The sequence below is a fragment of the Carcharodon carcharias genome, chromosome 2 (genome assembly GCF_017639515.1).
Source record: "Carcharodon carcharias isolate sCarCar2 chromosome 2, sCarCar2.pri, whole genome shotgun sequence".
In the NCBI taxonomy this organism is placed as follows: domain Eukaryota; kingdom Metazoa; phylum Chordata; class Chondrichthyes; order Lamniformes; family Lamnidae; genus Carcharodon; species Carcharodon carcharias.
This window is the reverse complement of record NC_054468.1, coordinates 188,917,154-188,933,141: the sequence shown is the minus strand read 5'-3', so window position 1 is coordinate 188,933,141 and position 15,988 is coordinate 188,917,154. Positions and strand designations below refer to the sequence as shown.

The 15,988-nt window shown below is 46.2% G+C and overlaps 6 non-coding genes across 6 annotated transcripts; all 6 read right to left on the bottom strand.

Annotated features, from left to right (window-relative positions):
- Nucleotides 1-6,851: 6,851 nt before the first annotated feature.
- trnae-uuc lies at nt 6,852-6,923 on the bottom strand. The gene has a single exon. It is a non-coding gene; the product is annotated as a tRNA-Glu (tRNA).
- Nucleotides 6,924-8,346: 1,423 nt separating this feature from the next.
- trnae-uuc lies at nt 8,347-8,418 on the bottom strand. Its single transcript has one exon. It is a non-coding gene; the product is annotated as a tRNA-Glu (tRNA).
- A 927-nt stretch (nt 8,419-9,345) lies between these two features.
- trnae-uuc lies at nt 9,346-9,417 on the bottom strand. Its single transcript has one exon. It is a non-coding gene; the product is annotated as a tRNA-Glu (tRNA).
- A 530-nt stretch (nt 9,418-9,947) lies between these two features.
- On the bottom strand, nt 9,948-10,019 carry trnae-uuc. The gene has a single exon. It is a non-coding gene; the product is annotated as a tRNA-Glu (tRNA).
- A 927-nt stretch (nt 10,020-10,946) lies between these two features.
- On the bottom strand, nt 10,947-11,018 carry trnae-uuc. Its single transcript has one exon. It is a non-coding gene; the product is annotated as a tRNA-Glu (tRNA).
- A 459-nt stretch (nt 11,019-11,477) lies between these two features.
- Nucleotides 11,478-11,549, bottom strand: trnae-uuc. The gene has a single exon. It is a non-coding gene; the product is annotated as a tRNA-Glu (tRNA).
- Between the last annotated feature and the right edge of the window lie 4,439 nt (nt 11,550-15,988).

Sequence of the window (15,988 nt, the reverse complement as noted above, 5' to 3'; positions counted from 1 at the left end):
TTACAAACCCAGTACCATAACCACTTGGCTATTTAGGCCAAGCCCACTTAAGAAGATGTAACTCTTTCGAGTACAAACCCGTTTCCATCTGTTTCAGATGAAGTTACATTGTTTCATAGTTTGCCATTGTGAGATTTGAACTCTTAATCTTAGGGTTACAAACCCAGTACCATAACCACTTGGCTATTTAGGCCAAGCAAGAAGATGTAACTCTTTCGAGTACAAACCCGTTTCCATCTGTTTCAGATGTTGTTTCATAGTTTGCCATTGTGAGATTTGAACTCTTGATAATCTTTTAAATGAAAACCAAATCAACAAAATTGGGATAAATCAGGCACAGCCCCTAATTCAGGTCAGCTGTAAAACCAAGAACAAAGTTTAAAGGAAACTTACAAACTTTAAATCAAAATGTGATTAAAGGGGTCAACAAAACACCCCAGTCCCCGCGGTGCCCACCGAGCACGGAAGGCCTCGAGAGTGCCAGCAGACACCGCGTGCTCCTTCTCCAGGGACATCCGGCAGCGAACATAGCCGCGGAAGAGGGACAAACAATCGGGCGGGACTCCCCCGTCGATCGCCCGCTGCCTGGACCTGTTAATGGCCAACTTGGCCAGGCCCAGGAGCAGGTTCACGAGGAGGTCCTCCTCCTTCCCGACCCCCCTCCGCACCGGGTGCCCATAGATCAGGAGCGTGGGGCTGAAGTGCAAACAAAACATCAATAAAAGGTTTTTCAAATAACTCAAAAGGGAGTGCAGCCTACAACACCCTATGTATACATGGTCCACGGACTCCACAAGACCGCAAAAAGGGCATGTGTCCTGAGAGTCCGTGAACCTATGCATCCTCTTATTATAAGGGACTGCTGCATGCAACACCCTCCAACCCAGGTCCCCGATAGAAAGGGGGAGGACACCTCCGTAGAGGGCCTCCCATCGAGGGCCTCCGCCGCCGGACGGCAACAAGGCACGCCAGGGCGTGTCCGGTCGACGGACAAGGGCGAGAAAATGGAAGGTGTGCAGCAGCAGTCCATACAAAAAGCCCCTCTTTGCTGTGCCAAAAGGCACAGAGGGCATGTCCCCGAGGCGGCTCATATTGCGGGGCACCAGCACCCGAGGGAGGGTTCGGGGCTTGGGGCCAATGTGGAATTCCGTCCGAACAGGGGAACGCTCAGACGGAAGACCACCGCGCACCTGGGCCACCTCAAGACCCAAAATAACGTCGGGTCCGAGCACGACCGTTCTCAGGTCTTGGATGGCATCGGCTGCGACCTGGACACTCACAGACGCGCGTCGCGCCAACTCCTGCGGGAGCATCCAGCCCAGTCCTCCGCCACCCAGCACGTCCCTGATCCTGGTCACCCCTGCGGCCACAGCCCTCCTCTCCGCCAACCACTGAAAAGGACGGAGGGGCGGATTCCTGAGCAGCGGCTCTCTGACGATAGCCGCTACTCCTGACGGGGGAGAGCTGCGTCGCGAGGCGACCACTTTCCAGACTTTGATCAGGTCCTGGTAAGAAGATGTAACTCTTTCGAGTAATGTTGTAACTCTTTCGAGTTTTTACAAACCCATTTCCATCTGTTTCCGATGAAGTTACATTGTTTCATAGTTTGCCATTGTGAGATTTGAACTCTTGATGAAGTTACATTGTTTCATAGTTTGCCATTGTGAGATTTGAACTCTTGATCTTGGGGTTACAAACCCAGTACCATAACCACTTGGCCATTTAGGCCAAGCCTAAGAATATGTAACTCTTTCGAGTACAAACCCGTTTCCATCTGTTTCAGATGAAGTTACATTGTTTCATAGTTTGCCATTGTGAGATTTGAACTCTTGATGAAGTTACATTGTTTCATAGTTTTGCCATTGTGAGATTTGAACTCTTGATCTTGGGGTTACAAACCCAGTACCATAACCACTTGGCCATTTAGGCCAAGCCTAAGAAGATGTAACTCTTTCCAGTACAAACCTGTTTCCATCTGTTTCAGATGAAGTTACATTGTTTCATAGCTTGCCATTGTGAGATTTGAACTCTTGATCTTGGGGTTAACAAACCCAGTACCATAACCACTTGGCTATTTAGGCCAAGCCCTAAGAAGATGTAACTCTTTCGAGTAATGTTGTAACTCTTTCGAGTTTTTACAAACCCATTTCCATCTGTTTCAGATGAAGTTACATTGTTTCATAGTTTGCCATTGTGAGATTTGAACTCTTGATCTTGGGGTTACAAACCCAGTACCATAACCACTTGGCCATTTAGGCCAAGCCTAAGAAGATGTAACTCTTTCGAGTACAAACCCGTTTCCATCTGTTTCAGATGAAGTTACATTGTTGCATAGTTTTGCCATTGTGAGATTTGAACTCTTGATCTTGGGGTTACAAACCCAGTACCATAACCACTTGGCCATTTAGGCCAAGCATAAGAAGATGTAACTCTTTCGAGTACAAACCCGTTTCCATCTGTTTCAGATGAAGTTACATTGTTTCATAGCTTGCCATTGTGAGATTTGAACTCTTGATCTTGGGGTTAACAAACCCAGTACCATAACCACTTGGCTATTTAGGCCAAGCCCTAAGAAGATGTAACTCTTTCGAGTACAAACCCGTTTCCATCTGTTTCAGATGAAGTTACATTGTTTCATAGCTTGCCATTGTGAGATTTGAACTCTTGATCTTGGGGTTAATAAACCCAGTACCATAACCACTTGGCTATTTAGGCCAAGCCCGAAGAAGATGTAACTCTTTCGAGTACAAACCCGTTTCCATCTGTTTCAGATGAAGTTACATTGTTTCATAGTTTGCCATTGTGAGATTTGAACTCTTGATAATCTTTTAAATGAAAACCAAATCAACAAAATTGGGATAAATCAGGCACAGCCCCTAATTCATGTCAGCTGTAAAACCAAGAACAAAGTTTAAAGGAAACTTACAAACTTTAAATCAAAATGTGATTAAAGGGGTCAACAAAACACCCCAGTCCCCGCGGTGCCCACCGAGCACGGAAGGCCTCGAGAGTGCCAGCAGACAACGCGTGCTCCTTCTCCAGGGACATCCGGCAGCGAACGTAGCCGCGGAAGAGGGACAAACAATCGGGCGGGACTCCCCCATCGATCGCCCGCTGCCTGGACCTGTTAATGGCCAACTTGGCCAGGCCCAGGAGCAGGTTCACGAGGAGGTCCTCCTCCTTCCCGACCCCCTTCCGCACCGGGTGCCCATAGATCAGGAGCGTGGGGCTGAAGTGCAAACAAAACATCAATAAAAGGTTTTTCAAATAACTAAAAAGGGAGTGCAGCCTACAACACCCTATGTATACATGGTCCACGGACTCCACAAGACCGCAAAAAGGGCATGTGTCCTGAGAGTCCGTGAACCTATGCATCCTCTTATTATAAGGGACTGCTGCATGCAACACCCTCCAACCCAGGTCCCCGATAGAAAGGGGGAGGACACCTCCGTAGAGGGCCTCCCATCGAGGGCCTCCGCCGCCGGACGGCAACAAGGCACGCCAGGGCGTGTCCGGTCGACGGACAAGGGCGAGAAAATGGAAGGTGTGCAGCAGCAGTCCATACAAAAAGCCCCTCTTTGCTGTGCCAAAAGGCACAGAGGGCATGTCCCCGAGGCGGCTCATATTGCGGGGCACCAGCACCCGAGGGAGGGTTCGGGGCTTGGGGCCAATGTGGAATTCCGTCCGAACAGGGGAACGCTCAGACGGAAGACCACCGCGCACCTGGGCCACCTCAAGACCCAAAATAACGTCGGGTCCGAGCACGACCGTTCTCAGGTCTTGGATGGTATCGGCTGCGACCTGGACACTCACAGACGCGCGTCGCGCCAACTCCTGCGGGAGCATCCAGCCCAGTCCTCCGCCACCCAGCACGTCCCCGATCCTGGTCACCCCTGCGGCCACAGCCCTTCTCTCCGCCAACCACTGAAAAGGACGGAGGGGCGGATTCCTGAGCAGCGGCTCTCTGACGATAGCTGCTACTCCTGACGGGGGAGAGCTGCGTCGCGAGGTGACCACTTTCCAGACTTTGATCAGGTCCTGGTAAAAGACGGGCAACGCCTGCAAGGAGCCACCGAGGCCCAGCTGTTCTATAAACAGGAGCTGCACGTCATAATTCAGGCCGTGCACCTGACGGAAGAAATATGTCATCAGGGCACACCATCTAGGAGGAGGCTCAACGTAGAGGTATCGCTGCAGGGTCTGAAGGCGGAAAGTCGCCACCTGTGTGCGTAGGCAGACTAGCGCCTGACCACCCTCCCTAAGCGGGAGACTCAGAACCTCGGCAGCGACCCAGTGCAATCTTTTGTCCCAGAAGAAGTCGACTAACAATCTCTGGATTCTTGTGACAAAGTCCGGGGGAGGGGTCAAAGTGACCAGCCGATACCACAACATGGCGGCGATCAGCTGGTTTATGACCAGAACTCGACCCCGGTAAGATAGCACTCGGAGCAGTCCTGTCCAGCGCCGCAGGCGAGCGGTGACTTTCGTCTCCAGTTCCTGCCAGTTTGCCGGCCAGGATTCCTCAGCGGGGCAGAGATGGACCCCCAGGTAGAGGAGGCTGGTCCTGCTCCAGGTGAAAGGCCTGAGCTCCTCGGGTAGGGGATCCATCTGCCACTGACCGACCAGGAGTCCAGAACACTTACCCCAGTTGATCCTGGCAGAAGAAGCGGCAGAGTAGACTTCCTGGCACTCGCGCATCCTCCGCAGGTCAGCCGGGTCACTAAACATAAGGAGCACGTCATCGGCGTAAGCCGAAAGGACCACCCCGATGCCCGGCCCGCGCAGAACCAATCCCGACAACCTCCTCCGCAAGAGGCGCAGGAAAGGCTCCACGCAAATAGAATACAACTGGCCAGACAGGGGGCAGCCCTGACGTACCCCTCTCCCAAAGCGAAGGGGCGCTGTCAGGGACCCGTTAACCTTCACTAGACACTCCGCGGCAGTGTACAGAAGTCGGATCCGGGCGACAAAATGCGTCCCGAACCCGAAAGCTCGCAGAGTTCCGAGTAAGTATTCGTGATCCACCCTGTCGAACGCCTTCTCCTGATCGAGAGACAGGAAGGCGCTCGACAGACCAGCCCTCTGGGAATGGTGGAAAAATTGACAATAGTTTCACAGGCATCATTAGACTTTTAATACCAGGCTTTTATTGGATTCAAATTTTGCCAAGTGCTGTAGCAGGATTTGAACCCTGCTCGCCAAAGTATTAACATTGCATCGCTGGAGCACTAGTCTAGTGATAATACCACTACACCACAGCCTCTTGCTATATTAAAGGGGTCAATAAAGCACCCCAGTCCCCGCAGTGCCCACTGAGCATGCCGGCAGACACCGTGTGCTCCCTCTCAAGGGAACTAAGAAGATGTAACTTTTTCGAGTACAAACACGGTTCCATCTGAAGTTACATTGTTTCATAGTTTGCCACTGTGAGATCTGAACTCTTGATCTTGGGGTTACAAACCCAGTACCATAACCACTTGGCTATTTAGGCTAAGCCTATAAAGCACCCCAGTCCCCGCAGTGCCCACTGAGCATGCCGGCAGACACCGTGTGCTCCCTCTCGAGGGAACTAAGAAGATGTAACTTTTTCGAGTACAAACACGGTTCCATCTGAAGTTACATTGTTTCATAGTTTGCCACTGTGAGATCTGAACTCTTGATCTTGGGGTTACAAACCCAGTACCATAACCACTTGGCTATTTAGGCCAAGCCTAAGAAGATGTAACTCTTTCGAGTACAAACCTGTTTCCATCTGTTTCAGATGAAGTTACATTGTTTCATAGCTTGCCATTGTGAGATTTGAACTCTTGATCTTGGGGTTAACAAACCCAGTACCATAACCACTTGGCTATTTAGGCCAAGCCCTAAGAAGATGTAACTCTTTCAAGTACAAACCCATTTCCATCTGTTTCAGATGAAGTTACATTGTTTCATAGTTTGCCATTGTGAGATTTGAACTCTTGATCTTGGGGTTACAAACCCAGTACCATAACCACTTGGCTATTTAGGCCAAGCCCTAAGAAGATGTAACTCTTTCGAGTACAAACACAGTTCCATCTGTTCCTATTCAGATGAAGTTACATTGTTTCATAGCTTGCCATTGTGAGATTTGAACTCTTGATCTCAGGGTTTCAAACCCACTACCATAACCACTAGGCTATTTAGGCCAAGCCCTAAGAAGATGTAACTCTTTCGAGTACAAACCCATTTCCATCTGTTTCAGATGAAGTTACATAGTTTGCCATTGTGAGATTTGAACTCTTGATCTTGGGGTTACAAACCCAGTACCATAACCACTTGGCTATTTAGGCCAAGCTCCTAAGAAGATGTAACTCTTTTGAGTACAAACACATTTCCATCTGTTTCAGATGAAGTTACATTGTTTCATAGTTTGCCATTGTGAGATTTGAACTCTTGATCTTAGGGTTACAAACCCAGTACCATAACCACTTGGCCATTTAGGCCTGATGTAACTCTTTCGAGTACAAACCCGTTTCCATCTGTTTCAGATGTTGTTTCATAGTTTGCCATTGTGAGATTTGAACTCTTGATCTTGGGGTTACAAACCCAGTACCATAACCACTTGGCCATTTAGGCCAAGCCTTTAAAGGCTCTCTCTGTAACTCTTTCGAGTACACCACATTGCCATCTGTTCCTATTCAGATGAAGTTACATTGTTTCATAGTTTGCCATTGTGAGATTTGAACTCTTGATCTTGGGGTTACAAACCCAGTACCATAACCACTTGGCTATGTAGGCCAAGCCTAAGACGAAACTTAAACTCTCACTTCTCTGATCATGGTGAAGTTTTTAATCAAGGAGTGACCAACACTCATTTCAACAAATCGACGTTCCCTGACCGGGAATCGAACCCGGGCCGCAGCGGTGAAAGCACCGAATCCTAACCACTAGACCACCAGGGAGGCTCCTAAGAAGATGTAACTCTTTCGAGTACAAACCCATTTCCATCTGTTTCAGATGAAGATACATTGTTTCATAGTTTGCCATTGTGAGATTTGAACTCTTGATCTTGGGGTTACAAACCCAGTACCATAACCACTTGGCTGTTTAGGCCAAGCTCTAAACACATTTTCATCTGTTTCAGATGAAGTTACATTGTTTCATAGTTTGCCACTGTGAGATCTGAACTCTTGATCTTGGGGTTACAAACCCAGTACCATAACCACTTGGCTATTTAGGCCAAGCCTAAGAAGATGTAACTCTTTCGAGTACAAACCTGTTTCCATCTGTTTCAGATGAAGTTACATTGTTTCATAGCTTGCCATTGTGAGATTTGAACTCTTGATCTTGGGGTTAACAAACCCAGTACCATAACCACTTGGCTATTTAGGCCAAGCCCTAAGAAGATGTAACTCTTTCAAGTACAAACCCATTTCCATCTGTTTCAGATGAAGTTACATTGTTTCATAGTTTGCCATTGTGAGATTTGAACTCTTGATCTTGGGGTTACAAACCCAGTACCATAACCACTTGGCTATTTAGGCCAAGCCCTAAGAAGATGTAACTCTTTCGAGTACAAACACAGTTCCATCTGTTCCTATTCAGATGAAGTTACATTGTTTCATAGCTTGCCATTGTGAGATTTGAACTCTTGATCTCAGGGTTTCAAACCCACTACCATAACCACTAGGCTATTTAGGCCAAGCCCTAAGAAGATGTAACTCTTTCGAGTACAAACCCATTTCCATCTGTTTCAGATGAAGTTACATAGTTTGCCATTGTGAGATTTGAACTCTTGATCTTGGGGTTACAAACCCAGTACCATAACCACTTGGCTATTTAGGCCAAGCTCCTAAGAAGATGTAACTCTTTTGAGTACAAACACATTTCCATCTGTTTCAGATGAAGTTACATTGTTTCATAGTTTGCCATTGTGAGATTTGAACTCTTGATCTTAGGGTTACAAACCCAGTACCATAACCACTTGGCCATTTAGGCCTGATGTAACTCTTTCGAGTACAAACCCATTTCCATCTGTTTCAGATGTTGTTTCATAGTTTGCCATTGTGAGATTTGAACTCTTGATCTTGGGGTTACAAACCCAGTACCATAACCACTTGGCCATTTAGGCCAAGCCTTTAAAGGCTCTCTCTGTAACTCTTTCGAGTACACCACATTGCCATCTGTTCCTATTCAGATGAAGTTACATTGTTTCATAGTTTGCCATTGTGAGATTTGAACTCTTGATCTTGGGGTTACAAACCCAGTACCATAACCACTTGGCTATGTAGGCCAAGCCTAAGACGAAACTTAAACTCTCACTTCTCTGATCATGGTGAAGTTTTTAATCAAGGAGTGACCAACACTCGTTTCAACAAATCGACGTTCCCTGACCGGGAATCGAACCCGGGCCGCAGCGGTGAAAGCACCGAATCCTAACCACTAGACCACCAGGGAGGCTCCTAAGAAGATGTAACTCTTTTGAGTACAAACCCATTTCCATCTATTTCAGATGAAGTTACATTGTTTCATAGTTTGCCAGTGTGAGATTTGAACTCTTGATCTTGGGGTTACAAACCCAGTACCATAACCACTTGGCTATTTAGGCCAAGCCCTTAAGAATTTGTAACTCTTTCAAGTACAAACCCATTTCCTTCTGTTTCAGATGAAGTTACATTGTTTCATAGTTTGCCATTGTGAGATTTGAACTCTTGATTTTGGGGTTATAAACCCAGTACCATAACCACTTGGCTACTTAGGCCAAGCCTTAAGATGTAACTCTTTTGAGTACAAACCCATTTCCATCTGTTTCAGATGAAGTTACATTGTTTCATAGTTTGGCATTGTGAGATTTGAACTCTTGATCTTGGGGTTATAAACCCATATAGTTTGCCATTGTGAGATTTGAACTCTTGATCTTGGGGTTACAAACCCAGTACCATAACCACTTGGCTATTTAGGCCAAGCAAAGGGAGTGCAGCCTACAAACGATGTAACTCTTTCGAGTACAAACACGTTTCCATCTGTTTTTCAGATTAAGTTACATTGTTTCATAGTTTGCCATTGTGAGATTTGAACTCTTGATCTTGGGGTTACAAACCCAGTACCATAACCACTTGGCCATTTAGGCCAAGCCTTTAAAGGCTCTCTCTGTAACTCTTTCGAGTACACCACATTGCCATCTGTTCCTATTCAGATGAAGTTACATTGTTTCATAGTTTGCCATTGTGAGATTTGAACTCTTGATCTTGGGGTTACAAACCCAGTACCATAACCACTTGGCTATGTAGGCCAAGCCTAAGACGAAACTTAAACTCTCACTTCTCTGATCATGGTGAAGTTTTTAATCAAGGAGTGACCAACACTCGTTTCAACAAATCGACGTTCCCTGACCGGGAATCGAACCCGGGCCGCAGCGGTGAAAGCACCGAATCCTAACCACTAGACCACCAGGGAGGCTCCTAAGAAGATGTAACTCTTTCGAGTACAAACACGTTTCCATCTGTTTCAGATGAAGTTACATTGTTTGCCATTGTGAGATTTGAACTCTTGATCTTGGGGTTACAAACCCAGTGCCATAACCACTTGGCTATTTAGGCCTGATGTAACTCTTTCGAGTACAAACCCGTTTCCATCTGTTTCAGATGTTGTTTCATAGTTTGCCATTGTGAGATTTGAACTCTTGATCTTGGGGTTACAAACCCAGTACCATAACCACTTGGCCATTTAGGCCAAGCCTTTAAAGGCTCTCTCTGTAACTCTTTCGAGTACACCACATTGCCATCTGTTCCTATTCAGATGAAGTTACATTGTTTCATAGTTTGCCATTGTGAGATTTGAACTCTTGATCTTGGGGTTACAAACCCAGTACCATAACCACTTGGCTATGTAGGCCAAGCCTAAGACGAAACTTAAACTCTCACTTCTCTGATCATGGTGAAGTTTTTAATCAAGGAGTGACCAACACTCGTTTCAACAAATCGACGTTCCCTGACCGGGAATCGAACCCGGGCCGCAGCGGTGAAAGCACCGAATCCTAACCACTAGACCACCAGGGAGGCTCCTAAGAAGATGTAACTCTTTTGAGTACAAACCCATTTCCATCTATTTCAGATGAAGTTACATTGTTTCATAGTTTGCCAGTGTGAGATTTGAACTCTTGATCTTGGGGTTACAAACCCAGTACCATAACCACTTGGCTATTTAGGCCAAGCCCTTAAGAATTTGTAACTCTTTCAAGTACAAACCCATTTCCTTCTGTTTCAGATGAAGTTACATTGTTTCATAGTTTGCCATTGTGAGATTTGAACTCTTGATTTTGGGGTTATAAACCCAGTACCATAACCACTTGGCTACTTAGGCCAAGCCTTAAGATGTAACTCTTTTGAGTACAAACCCATTTCCATCTGTTTCAGATGAAGTTACATTGTTTCATAGTTTGGCATTGTGAGATTTGAACTCTTGATCTTGGGGTTATAAACCCATATAGTTTGCCATTGTGAGATTTGAACTCTTGATCTTGGGGTTACAAACCCAGTACCATAACCACTTGGCTATTTAGGCCAAGCAAAGGGAGGGCAGCCTACAAACGATGTAACTCTTTCGAGTACAAACACGTTTCCATCTGTTTTTCAGATTAAGTTACATTGTTTCATAGTTTGCCATTGTGAGATTTGAACTCTTGATCTTGGGGTTACAAACCCAGTACCATAACCACTTGGCCATTTAGGCCAAGCCTTTAAAGGCTCTCTCTGTAACTCTTTCGAGTACACCACATTGCCATCTGTTCCTATTCAGATGAAGTTACATTGTTTCATAGTTTGCCATTGTGAGATTTGAACTCTTGATCTTGGGGTTACAAACCCAGTACCATAACCACTTGGCTATGTAGGCCAAGCCTAAGACGAAACTTAAACTCTCACTTCTCTGATCATGGTGAAGTTTTTAATCAAGGAGTGACCAACACTCGTTTCAACAAATCGACGTTCCCTGACCGGGAATCGAACCCGGGCCGCAGCGGTGAAAGCACCGAATCCTAACCACTAGACCACCAGGGAGGCTCCTAAGAAGATGTAGCTCTTTCGAGTACAAACACGTTTCCATCTGTTCCCATTCAGATGAGGTTACATTGTTTCATAGTTTGCCATTGTGAGATTTGAACTCTTGATCATGGGGTTACAAACCCAGTACCATAACCACTTGGCTATTTAGGCCAAGCACAAATCGACGTTCCCTGACCGGGAATCGAACCCGGGCCGCAGTGGTGAAAGCACCGAACCTAAGAAGATGTAACTCTTTTGAGTACAAACCCATTTCCATCTATTTCAGATGAAGTTACATTGTTTCATAGTTTGCCAGTGTGAGATTTGAACTCTTGATCTTGGGGTTACAAACCCAGTACCATAACCACTTGGCTATGTAGGCCAAGCCTAAGACGAAACTTAAACTCTCACTTCTCTGATCATGGTGAAGTTTTTAATCAAGGAGTGACCAACACTCGTTTCAACAAATCGACGTTCCCTGACCGGGAATCGAACCCGGGCCGCAGCGGTGAAAGCACCGAATCCTAACCACTAGACCACCAGGGAGGCTCCTAAGAAGATGTAGTTGCACAGTTTGGGCAAGGGTGTTAATCACTTGTACTTAATGCTCACTATTGCAAATAAACTCCCAAGAATGTCCCCTTGCCTATGGCTCCTTGTTCTGATGAGCAGTGTTCGCGTCACTCAGATGTGAAACCTTGGTCCTGCACAAGATAAAGGCAGGTGTCTCAATCCTTTGCAGCTGCAGCAACTGAGGTATTACCAAGTCCAGAGGCTCATCATCTGACTTGGACTTGGAATATTTCTGGCCTCTAGCAGCCCTCCAAGTGTCTCAGGGCTTCTTCCCTGTGCAGTGTGTAACCTTCAGACCAAAGTGATGTGTAGCTTAACACTCACTGAACACATTAGTGATGCCTGCATTTCGATGGTGCTTGTCATTGCTGCCAGAATGTTGTGGGTAGGCCTCTCAGAGTTCCGTCATTTTCTCTGCGTGCTCTCAGCATCTTTGTTGTAGGGCTGGCATCCCCATCTCTTCAGCATCTGTGACCTGTGATAGTGTGTTCCTGAAGGTGACACTGCCATCAGCCTCACAGGAGTCAAACGTCCACAGATGCAAGTTGAGGATGTCAGGACCTTTCTCCCTGCACCTCGTCATCATCCTCCTTGAATCTTGTGGCTATGAGGGCCTCCCGAACTCGCCTGCCTCATCTGGCTAGTGCGATGGCCTCATCGCCGGTATCCCCGCTTTTGAGGTCTTCATCACAATCATCCCTTCAACATCCTCCTCTCGGAGGATAAGTGCAGATCCTCCATCTCCTCCTCAGTCAGGTCCTCCTTCCTTTGCAACACCAGGCTGTGGAGCATGCAGCAAGCAACGATAATGTACGACACCCTCTGGAGACTGTATTGCAGTGCTCCACTGGACCTGTCAAGGCACCGGAACCTTATTTGCAAAATGCCTATAGCTTGCTCCACCAAAGTCCAGGTCACAGTATGAAGCCTCGTTGTCCCTCTGCTTCAATCTGAGGCTGCTGCATGGGGGTCATCAGTCATGTCCACTGTGGGTAGCCCTTGTACCCAAGGAGCCAACCTTCAGCCTCCCTGGACCCTGGAAGATGTCAGTGATCCAAGACCTGCTAAGGGTGTAGGAGTCGTGAATGCTCCCGGAAAATCGTGTGCAGACCTGCAGGATGTGTTTGTGATGGTTGCACACCAGCTGAACATTCAGCGAGTGGAAGCCCTTGTGGTTGACATAGTTGACTGCTTGTTGCCAAGGAGATCTAAGTGCCACGTGAGTGCAGTAGTTCGCACCTGCACCTGTGGAAAACCTGAGGTCTGTGCAAATCCAAGTGCTCTTGCTTTCTGGCATTCCTGATCCTGGGCAAATTGCACTAAGTTCTGTGCCTTTGCAAAGATGGCATCCGAGACCTCATGGATTTATTTGTGTGTGGAGGCTTGCAAAATCCTGCACAGGTCCCCTGTGGAGCCCTGGAAGGAGCCACTGGTGTAAATATTGTGTGCCATGATCTCTTTCACAGCCACTGGCAGTGGATGCCCTCCATGTCCCTATGGTGCGAAATCCTGCAGCAGGTGGCATATGTGACTGACTAGTGCCCTAGACATGTGAAGTCTTCAACAACACTGGTTCTCAGTCATCTGCAAGAATGACAGGCACCATCTATAGACCCTGGGTCTAGTGAGGTGCCTATGAGCAACAGCCCGTTAAGGATCTTCAGTTGCATGCGCAGCAGGCCCTGACACCCCTTCATCTTGAGGGAGGTGCTCTTCCTTTTGCCATGCCAGATGCCTCCGCCACTCTCTTCTTCTACTTCTCTGGTCTCGGTAAGCCACGAGGCAAACCATTAAAGAACCAGGCTCCATGATCTTGATGTTCTTCGCCTGCAGGATCAAAGAGAGAGATGCATGGGTTACCATATGTGTCCTAAGATTCTCTCTTGGTTATGTCTGAAGGCCCCTTCACACATGCAGGAAAGTGCTGGCCATCACTTGGATGGCCAGTGTGTACTGCACTCATTGACTGTCTGAAACCCCACTCACCTCCGCCCCATTCCAATTGACTGATTGGCAGCAGCTTCGGCCATTGGACTGCATGCTGTGCTCTCAGCTTAGGTGCTGACATTCTCCTAACCCACTCTGCAAGGCTGCGCTGTTGGCTTGAACTATAATGGATACTTGTCCGCACCTTAATAAAGACATTGCAAGGGGCTGTGAGTACCTCCACCAGCGACTGCAGCTTTTGCAAGCGGATTATACTACTTGCCCAGTCAGCCAATTGCTCTGCTGCCCCCTAAAATGCACATTGATTTGCAGTCTGTGTCCAAGGGATGAAAAATCCTGCAGAGTTTGGTGGCAGTTTCATGCTTTTGTGTTGCTTGAGTAGGCAGTAAAGCTTCAGAGGCCCGACTCCAAGTATGTCAACGGAGCTGCAGCTGAACGGACTCAGCTGCAGAAGAATACTCACTTTTGACAAATGTTTCCAAATGCATGGCCACCTCCTTCAACCCCTCCACTCCCCTAGCACGTGCTTGAGTCTTTCCTTCCAGCTGTCTGTGCTGCCTTGCCCCCCAATCCTCACCCCCTGGTCTGACCCACACTGGAGCCCTTGCCCCAGCACCCCACTGAAGGCCAGCTGGGAAGAAGCGACTTGCCTGTGCCCCCCCACGAATGTGCAACTCCTCATCCTTGATTTCCTATGAGCGATGCTGCACAAGGTTGCATTCACTCCCTTTAAGTTCAGGTCATCAGGTGAACGCCTTTTAAAGGCTTGTAGTTCTGAAGTCACACTGATGTGGGTGGTAAATTTGACGTGGAGGGATGATTCGGGCGAGCAGGGCTTATAATTAGATGCAAATGTATTGAAATGACGCTCCCGACGTCTGGCGGCAGGAAATGCAGCCCGACGGTGACGGGTGGAGCAGACAATGGCAAATTGGTTTCATGATGGCCTTCTTGCCATATTATACCCTGCTGCCCACCATGATTCTCAACACCAACGGGGCTAGAAAATTCTGGCCATTTACTCTCTCTCCACAAATGTTACCAGATCTGTCAAAAATCCCAATCTCCTACACTTCTCAGTATCTCTGCAGTTAATATCTTTTCACAGCATGGCTTACCATGGTTTCCTTTTCAGAATGATATTGGGGCCTAAAGGCTTAAATTATAAGGACAGGTTGCATATAAACATGACTTGTATTCCCTTGAGCTTAGAAGATTGAAGGGTGATCTAATTGACATATTCAAAATATTAAAATTGAGAAGCTGGGTTCAGAGAAACAATTTTGTCCAACAAGAAAATCCAGAACAAGGAGATCTATTATTAAAATTTGAGGTGGGCTATTCAGGAATAAAACTTTTTCACACAAAGGGGAATAGAAATTTGGAACTGGCTCCTCCAGAAAGCTGTGGATACTAGGTTAATTGGATTTTTTTAACACTGAGGTAGATAGATTTTTGTTAGGTAAATGTATCAAGGGACATGAAACAAAGGCAGGTAAATGGACTCGAGGTGTAGATCAGCCATGATCTAATTAAATGATCGAGCAGACTCGAGGGGCTAAATGGCCTACTCCTGTCCAATATTCTTATCTTCCCATATTCCTATTTTCTTTGCTCTGTTGTTCAATGCAAGTTTGGTCTTAGATTGTAAGAAGTGTAAAACAATAACAAACAGATATACCAGCTGACATGACAATCAATTATTCATTGCATATATTTCTGAATATTGAATTAATAACACTTTATAGAAGTGCCATTTAAAACTGTCAAATATGTCTTCCACATCATTAAGGAAAGGGGATTTATTTGCTTTATATATTGAATAATTTTTCAGGTTGTGGAAACTTTTGAGTTCCTTTTCTAGGTTTGCACTACGTTGGATATTGGGTTCACCCTATTGGTAATTTGGTGCCAGCTATAGTCTGAGAATCTAAACATGACCCACAAGTGCATTGTCCATTAGCGGATTCAAATTCAGGTCTTTGCTTTACAGAATCTCTGCTCTGCCACGTCACCCGAGATTTATGTACTCAACTTCTAAGTTATACTTAGATATTTACACTAATTGAATTATGATTTATATGCTTTGAAAGCATAAAAACAGCTTTATTGCATGTAAATCCTCATTTACTGGTATACAACACAGATTATTGATCTGTTATCCACTAGAAGATGAAAATATAATCATATGAGTTAAATTCAGTTAATTTTGATTTAGTTAACTTCACTCCATATTATTGCAACAAAACGATAAAATAAGTAGGAATCCCAGATGGTTGCTGTGCATGTTTTTGGAATGAGGCCACTGAAAGGGATTTAGATGAACAAACCTATTGTAGCATCTGTGCAAGACACTATCCAGCATTAGGCCTTGAACATAAATGATGGCCAAGGATGATTTTGTCCTTTTTAGATGGCTTAATGTACAGGCTATTTCTATAAACTGACTTAATTTTAACACTCTC